The sequence below is a fragment of the Halichoeres trimaculatus genome, unplaced genomic scaffold, assembly GCF_033239565.1.
Source record: "Halichoeres trimaculatus isolate MK-OKI-2021-1 unplaced genomic scaffold, fHalTri1.1 fHalTri1_scaffold_17, whole genome shotgun sequence".
NCBI lineage: Eukaryota > Metazoa > Chordata > Actinopteri > Labriformes > Labridae > Halichoeres > Halichoeres trimaculatus.
Window position 1 is genome coordinate 22,016,893 of NW_027437195.1, and position 9,457 is coordinate 22,026,349.

A 9,457-nucleotide genomic window follows, 5' to 3' on the forward strand; every position below is an offset into this window, starting at 1 on the left:
TCAGTCGTGTATGTTTATGGAAAGAAAAAAACCTTATTAATATCACTTGTACAGGGAGGCAGCACGGGTAGGTGATTGTTCCTAACCCCCGCAGAGAAGTATTGTCATGGTAACCAGTGAGCACTTCAGACAAAGCTACATGTTTCATCATAGAGTGAGAATTCAAACACACGCATGCACATGAATGCATGAGCAGGCGTAGAAAACTCACAAAGGCAGCAGTGTTTTTAGAGGAGATGAAAGACTGAAAGTTTACATTAAAGATCATTTGACATTGAGGTTTTGCTTTGTTTGACTGGGATAAATGAAGTTCTCAGAGTACTGAACAGAATACACATGAGGAACTTCATCCCTTTAATACTGTTCTATACGCTGCACAGCCTTTCAGGGCGAAGTATTTATCCACTTGGTATATCGACCCCAGAACTGATTCCTTTTCAAAATGACCCCCAACTTTGAGAAATACCAAAGTATATTGGTGCAGTATCACAAAAAGAGCATGTGCTATCTTCCCTTATCGATGTTTGTGATCCTGATAATAAAAGAACCCTCTCATCCTCTCTCTGTGAAATAGATGTTTAACATTCAGCTTTTGTATTGTTCATCATTTTATAGTTTTAAAACATCATACCAAAGACTACCTGGGCTCTGTTTGTTTGGACAAGTTGCTTAAAAACCATCCCTGAAGTTGGAAACTCTTCATGGGAATTTTTTGGATTTTTTTTTTTCAGAAATTAATGGAAATTAAGGGGAATTAATGGGAATTTTCAGAAATTTATATTAACTGTAATAACCTGGTAAAATACGTACATGGATATTAATCATTTTGGTTTGTTTAAAGCAGGAATGCATGCAAACATGTCTGAGCAAAGTAGAGACTGATGACAATCAAATGTACTTGAAATTGTTTGCACATGTTATTAATGGTACTCAATTGAATTTAAATTAATGCATGTTGTTTCAACCAAGTTCATTTTTTGAAAACCTCATTTAAGTTGATAGCAAGAAAAAAAAATCCCAAAATTTAGAGCCAAAATCCTGAAAATTTCCAATTTTCCACAGCTCAAACTCCCATGGACATTTTCAGGAAACTCTCTGGAAATTTACTGTGGCTGAAATTCTCACTTTATTCCTGGAAATTTAAAACAAAAAATGTCAAACTGCACACACATCAGTCTGTCAGTCTTACTTCAGCTCAGTCATTCAAGTTATGTCTAAATAAAGAACCAGTTATGAATCCTGTATTCACTTTGGACTTAAAGGAACAGTACGTCACAAACAAGATAAGTGTTACAGGAACTTTTTTGATCCTGTGATTTCCTCACAGAAAAGGAGAGCTGACTATCAAGCTCTGACGTGCCTGGTTTTGCAGTTTTTCAGGGAAATAAAGATTTTTCTTCATCTTCCAGTGCTTTTCTCAAGTGAAGTCTCTGTTTCCTCCTCCTCCTCCTCAGTTATTAATCCCTACCTGTAAAAGATCAGTAATGGAGCTGCTCTGCTTGAGCCCACCTCACATTTCACGGGGCCAAAGAGACACACAGAGGAAGGACAAGTAAACTGTCTCTCTCCTTTATTAATACTAGAGTGGCCATCCTCCCACTAGCAGCCCCTCACACAGCACCACAATTAAATTCTTCTCCCACTCATTCTTTTCCCCTTTTTTTGTCTCTCAAGAAGACACCTCACTTGAGAAAGCACTGAGGCTGCTTTTAAAGGTCCCTGTTTGGCAGGATGACAGAGGACACCACTCTCTGCCTTTTCTCTCATTTGGGAGGACTGAGTGAAATTGAAAAGGGGGTCCTCAGCTCCCTCCCCAAAGACCCTCTCTACCCCTGCACCCCCTCCTCCACACCTCCACCCCACCAAACCCCGGGTGGACTCCCCTGGTCGGTTCTCAGACCTCCCCTGTCTCTGTGATACCAGTAGCATTGTGGGAGGCGGACAAAGAACAGGAAGCCCGGGGGTCGGATGGGCAGGCCTGAAGGTCAGCTCAATCAGTCTCTGTGTGATGGATGCAGTGCGTGCAGCGAGGGGGGGGGGGGGGGGGGGGGGTCACCTGAAAATGCACTAAACAAGATGGCTGAATGCACTCTCCACAGCCTCAGCTCTAATTCTCTCCCTTACACACAGATTAATACGTGAACATGAAGTGTCAAGTAATGTATCCACTGGTGTACTGAGTTTTAACGGTCTGTACGGAGAGCAGAAGCAGGTGTGACACAAGTCGGTACATTTAAGCATTGAAAAGTTATTTTCCCTCCACTTAGTTTCATTTTTTATTCTCTCTTTATTTTTCAGGTTCACACCACAAAAGTTAAGCACCGGAAAGACTCTGTGTAACTCACAATTTGAAGGGGAACTGAGATGCACTAAAAACAGATGAATGTAATGAACCAAGATATAATGCTTGTATTGTAACTTCCAAAAAGATCTGATGGGGAAATTTGCCTTCACTTTTGATCTAACAGTAAAACTACGGATGTCACAAAAAGAAGCTTGAAGTTATTCAACACTTAAAGTTTGCTACATTAGCAGAAACAAAAAGTTGGCTGTGCTTCCTAGGATGAGAAAACTTGTGTCTTCAAAAACTTTACCGAGAGGATATATATTTTTCTATACTTACTACTTTTTTTTTACTTTTTCACTGAATCCCAGAAGTTTTGTCACATTCCACCACTTCCTCTGACACCCCAGGAGTTGAATGCTGTGTGAGTGTGTGACTGACTGCATGTGTTTGAGGAGGTCGTCCATTGTCGTCATGGAGACCCCCGTGTGTGGGAAGCAGTCCAAACATGACAAGATTGAGTTTACTGACTCAAGGTGACTGGGCTGAGGGCACAACAGGATACAACAGGGGGGTGCACAATGGCTGCTCCATTAGTGCTAATGGGGGACACATGTAACAGGATTAGGGAGAGGACACCTGGGGGTGGGGGGAACCAGACCCTCCTTGGACCTGTCCCTGTCCTGACTCACTCCATCAAACTTTCACACAAAACTTGGGTGACATGTTTAAAGTTGGCTGCTGGCTCACTGTGTCATTTTTCAACTTCAAGATTAAACAGATAAGTTTAAGATGAATAAAAAAAACTGATAAACTGTTGTTCATTAGATTTGGCATGAAGGCTGTTTTGGACTGATAAAATAATTAGATTTTTTTTTTTTTGGTCAAGATTCTGTAAAATTTGCTTGAGCTATGCATTTTAAATATGGAGGCATATTGCTGCCATGCAAGAAAAAATCATCCTCATCACTTTATAAGGTCAAAAGTATTTTGCATTTTTTTTAAATAACAATAATATCCATGCCATTACCATATACATCATATCCGTATAACTTTTTCGGTTCTATAAACATAGCCAAAAACTAATATTGTTTTAACATTAAACATTTTAAAGTGATTACTTATATCGTTAAACTCCTGTTTGAATGGGGAAATGGGGATTAGATTACACTCCATACATGGTGATGTTATGCACCGTGGATGACATTATGAAAAGTATCCGTACCCTGGAAAGGATTTCGAAATGAATGGGGCTCTAGCAACAAGATGAATCACACATTGTTGTCTAAAAAGAAAAATTAGCAAAACTAGCAAAATTAGCAATTTACTGTCATGATTTTGTATGTCCTACTAATAGGAAAATTTCTTGTTGTAATTGAATAGAATAACTTGATTGATCCCAAACTGGGAATTTGTGATGTTGTAGCAGCAATTATAATAGAATATATAATAAAAAAATACATAATAAAAATTAATTAGATAAATAAATAACAGTAGATATAGCATGATACTGATATGTTTGTTTTGTTTTGTTTGTTTTGTTTGTTTAGATTTTGTTCTTAAGTGGCAGTAATTCGCTTCCGTACATCCTACAGTATGATAATAATTAACCCGTTTTAGGAAGTAAAATTAGTTTAAGCTACACTATAAAATATTTTACTCTGGGTTCAATTATCAACATTAAAAGTATTGTTATTGCAATATTTCACTCATGCTCCAGCTGTTGTGGTTGTTTTTATTTTAATATGAACACACTACATTTTTGGGGGATAAAATCAGTATTCTGCATGGATTTTAATATGTACTTCTAGGCATGGTATGCAATTGTACTACAGTAAGACTACATAGCAGGGTAAGATTACAAGTTGTTCAGGTAAATAAGAGATGTGCCTTTGCTGGATTTGTAGTTTTGACATGTTTTCTGAAACTACAATTAGCCTGCTTCGCCATGATCACAAATCAGATGTTTGCTTTTTTGTTCTGTTGTGTTAAAGTAAAAAAATCTTTTTAGATTTGTTGTGAATGACTGGCTCAGTGATAATGTTCTGAATCTAAAAGAAGGAATTCGTTTCTTTAATTTAATCTCAAGCTTTGAAAAATCATAAAAATGCATTTGTGTCAAATTCTCCCAGCAGAGGCTTTTACCTGGATAAAAAAGCTGTACCTCCACCTACCACAGCTCTCCCCCTCCGAGCAGCAGTGTACATCAAACAGAAATAAATCTGAGGCAGATTTCAATGAATCTCCATCGCTGGTCTGTGAATCTCCCCCTCCATCCCTCTCAGCTCATCCTTCATCCTCACTTCTCCTTCTCCCCCTTCTGCAAATTCCTGAACTCTGCCCAAGACGCCCAGTCAATTAATAAGACATTGTCTCCTCCCCTTGGAGCCTGTGCACAAGAGGGCCACCCAGGAGCCAGCAAGCCTTCCCTCTAAAGCTGCTTCACTGGTGGCCCCCAGGAATGCCTCTTGCTTTGGGAACAGGCAGAGCAGGGAAGCATGGGGGGGTGGCTGGTAGGCCGGATAATAGAAACAGCCCCATCATGCTCATGTGCTGGGGCAAACCAGTCAAAAATTGGAGGGCAACAAAAGGAAATGTGTTCCACTCCCAAAGATGGGAGGCACTTCACCCCTCCACAGGCCAGCCTAAGCCCCGCCCCTTGAGGCGAATAAGCAAGTGCATTTGCTTACATTCGACTCCTGATTCTTAGCGCTCATCTTAACAGTAAGCCAAAAACCTCAGTGAGACATGGCTTACACTGGTGCTGTGGATCAGAGGGGAAATACTGAGGTTTATGAAGTTGCAACAGGATGACGGGACTTAGATGCAAAACTTATGTTGTGGGAAATCTAGAGTCCAAAAACCATCATGGGGTATGAGGATTAGTGATTTCAATACTCAGCTCCAACATATCACAACATTAGGAATAAAAACTCTTCTTCTTGAGTTAACTGAGTCAAAGTTTATTCCATCCTTTATGCTAACCCTGCTTCAAACATCTCCATCAACCTCCATCTAAGAGCTCAAACAGATCCTGAAAAGTCTACTTCCAGGGTCACTGAGGCTAGAGACAGACAGAGAGAATAAAAAATAAAAAATAAAATGTATGAACTATATGAGAGAATAAATGAAGAAAATTATGTATGTATGTATCAAATGTTTGTTTTTGTTATTGACAGTAAAAGGTAGAGTTTGCTCCCCTTCTGTTACTCAAACATCTGCACTCATAAGGCTGTTCAGATGATTTAAAGAGAGGGTTTTGTTGTTGTTTTTTTTACACTTTATATTTTCCCTTGGGTATCCTCATATTAGCCTTTTTGATTTACACCTTAGAAAAATTAACATTTTACTCACACTCGTGTTTTTGAGAACCATTATTTCAGCCTTTGTCTAGGATGCTTCAATTGAACTCATGTCTCCCACATCACAAACCCCCTCCCCTCTGATTGGCTGGCCCCTCTGGAGGCCTGTTGCATGCAGATCTTGGTGTTTGAGGCCCGAATCTTTCACCGTGTCATGAACCAATCAGGAGATCCTTATGTGATGACCTCATTATTTCAGTAAGACTCATGAAGAGCTTGCACTCACACACTGTTCTGAGCAGTTGACAGAAATGTGCAGAGATTTCTTCAATATTAGAATACACAGAGGTTTGAAAATCTGCACCCGTTGAGTATGAACATTCAGGATTGGTTCTTTGTATCCATGTTTAAAATATAGGTAAGCAGAATACCCTCCATACAAACATACATACATCTCTATGCGTATGGACGTGTGTCTCTTTAGTGGTTTATGTCTGACAAAGGATGATGGCACAAATCCTGGTCTTAAAACCAAACTTGACCCTATCCCCCAACAAACCCCAGTCACAACTCATTTTCCTTATCGACCACAAACCTGATCCAGACTTTTATTATTAAGCAAACTTTTAACCTTTCTTGGCTACTCAAGTGTCTGGGCACTGCACAGTTGCAGCAGCTCTCTCTTCGTTGTTGTTTTTTTTCTTATTCTTTGGTTTTCTTTGTATTTAGAGCCTGTAATTACTTTTCATGTCTCATTTGTTGGCCACTGACACCAAAGTGGTTGCCTTTGCAGTGTTTTTTTTTTTTTTTAACTTTCTTTTGCTCCTGTGTGTGTCCAGAGATCTTTTGAGTAACCATGGTTGCATTGTTTACACATGATTCCACCTGTTAGCAGCCTGTAGCATGTTATTGCTAACTGGTGCTAGGACTGGTGTTTTCTCTGAGCTGAGAAAAAGGAGGCGAGGACGATGATGACCAAGCTGTCTTCTTTGACAGACATTATTTTTTAGTTACACACTTATCATATTGTTTTCTTTCAATATTCTTGAATGTTTTGCTCTATATACTTTCTTATATTGCTGCTGTTGCTCTGAATTTCCCTTCATGGACTAAGTACATTCTATTCTATTCTAACCTCACTATTTGTGTTTTATTCAACAAGTGTGACACATCCTGTGAAATGACTCCAACCTTCTCTGAAAATTCTCTAAATTTTAATTAAGTTATCTGCTTATATAGGATTTCTTCTCATCTGTCACTACACATGCTACTGAGTTTTAGTTTCATATTTTCTATTTAGCCCATCTTTGAATAAAGTATTGAATTTGACCAACCTTTATCAACAGATCACCTGGGTCATGAAGTACGGTGGATTTTTGTTCTTGCACCTTTAAAGCAGTTTTACTGATGAAAAGAATCTTCTGGAATATGATTGACAATAATCGCTCTATGTTGACATGAGCAGGGAGAGGTAATTTATTTCAGGTAATTTGGAGAGTGCTTTGATGGTGAACTAAAAATGGCTTTGCATAAAGTAACAGGATCAGTCTCTGCAGCACGGCAAACAAAGGTTCACATTGTCTTGACTTTACAACCACAGCTTTAAAAACAGGTCTGATAGCATGGCCTCTGGAATATCTCATTATGCAAAAAGAACTTTAAAAAGCTTTTTTTTCCTCATATTCTCACTCTTTCTTATGATTCTAAAGCACAAAATATTCTGATATGTTTGTCATTTCATGTGTACCTTTGTGCTTCTTGATGTATCAGCTGCTGGTCTCCCTCTGAAAATCTCATTGATGGATTTTAGAGTGCAGGTCTTCCATCTGAATACTTGACCACGTCACACAACACATTGTTTAGTAATGGATATCATGTGAGTGCAGGGGGATGTCTGAGAAAAGAGCTCACACACACACACACACACACACACACACACACACACACACACACACACACACACACACGAAATACAAAATGAGTTTCTCCCCCTGAATGTCCATATTGACATCAGCTCAGGGAAATTAGTCATGCAGAAGTGCTCTCTAAGTGCACTGTCTGTACTGTTCCATATAGTGGCAAGTGGGGTGAAGCCTCAATAGCTTCAGGACGTGAAAGCCGTACATACAAAAATATGCTCTATTATTTTGTAAACATTGTGCTGCAACAACACTGAGAAGTATCTCAACCTGACTGCTTCCAGAGTTAATTCTGGGACATACATGAAGAAAAAGAAGATATGTGAAAATGGTAGTTCAAGACTCTAAAAACTGAACAGAGAATTTTTTCAGAAAACGTCTTGAGATTAAAAAAAAAAAAACAATCTAAAAGGAATCAGTTCAACAGAAGTTACTTTAAAGAAATCAAGTAAAGTTTTCTTCTAATGTGTAGATAAACTTTGACATTTTTACTCTGTATGTTCTGGAGAACACATGACCTGAGGAGAAACAGGCTGAGCTGATTAGGAGCTAAGGAGCGCCCTCACCTGGTAGTTTCAGGAAGTACAATGTTATCAAATTAAATCATATTTTCAACTAGAACTTAATAATATTATAATTTCCTTTCAATTGTAAATAATATTGATAAGAATAAAAAAGATAACACTTTCAGCTTTAATAGGATGTAAATACATAAATTCCTTTGATTTCTTTGGTTTGGGCTGAGGGGAAAAAATAACCAATATATTTTTAGCCTTAGTTTACCTCATGACCATACAACTCTTAGTTTCTGATTATATACTAAAAATTTTTCATCTTAATTGAACTTGAAAAAAAAAAAAAAAAATCCACGACAAAACTTAAAAAAGTTAAAGAAAATTTTACACACTGCCATTATTATCCTATTATACTGCCTTATTGAAAATTACATTGAGCTGTTATTTATATAAAGGTGCCACACAAACAAGAAAACATTAGTGTAATTTAAAGCAATGTTAAGATAATGTAAATAAAAAGAAAACTATATTTGTTAACACTAAAATACTGTAAGCTTTGTATGAAAAACAGTATATCCAAAGAGTTATGTTTGAAGTTATTGGGCATCAAAGTTCCTTAACCTGCTGATTTCCAAAGTAAGGGTAGGTTGGGTTGTGAAACGGCTTCCAAAATCAAAACTATTTACCACTGCAAATTTTATCTACTAATGTACAAATATAAACAAAATTAGGGGTTTGATTTTATTTAAAATCATGAAAAGTCCTCAGCAGTGCAATTTTTGGTGATAATACTGGTGATGCATTCAGGAAAACAAATTAAATTAGGTCATTTTAATTATCATTATTTGTCAATTCATTATTTGTTTACTATTAGCAACAGAGATTCTTAATGTATCCTGCATTTAATCCGTAGATTAAATCCTCACAACTCAAATATGACCTGATTTTTAGTTAAGTAGAAACTTTCTTTACATTATTGAAAAGTGTAGTTCTGATACCTCATATTTCATGGCAAATGTTTAAATGATTTGATAAATTAGTTTAAGACATGTAACATCCAAAACAATGATGATCCTGTAATTCCTGTACCATCTTAAGACTCTAAAGCTCCTGCCAAGTGAATCTGCAAAACTCACAATTCTTTATATCTGTATTTCCCACAGTAACAGATTGGATCTGTTTCTCAAACAGGGTACTATTTTAGTCTGATGTTTTTGCCTGACTGTACAACATGTTAATGCACTTTAAAGTCAAGTCAAAAGATACCTGAAAATATTTTGTGTATTTTGATCAGTTTAGTGTATGAATATATTCTTTAGGCCGCTTTACATTTACATATCTACTCAAAAACCTCTGAAGCTTGACTGCTGTGACTAAATCCTGAGGGCTGAGATAAACTTATTTACCAGAACGGTGGTTCTTTGTTAAACACTGCCC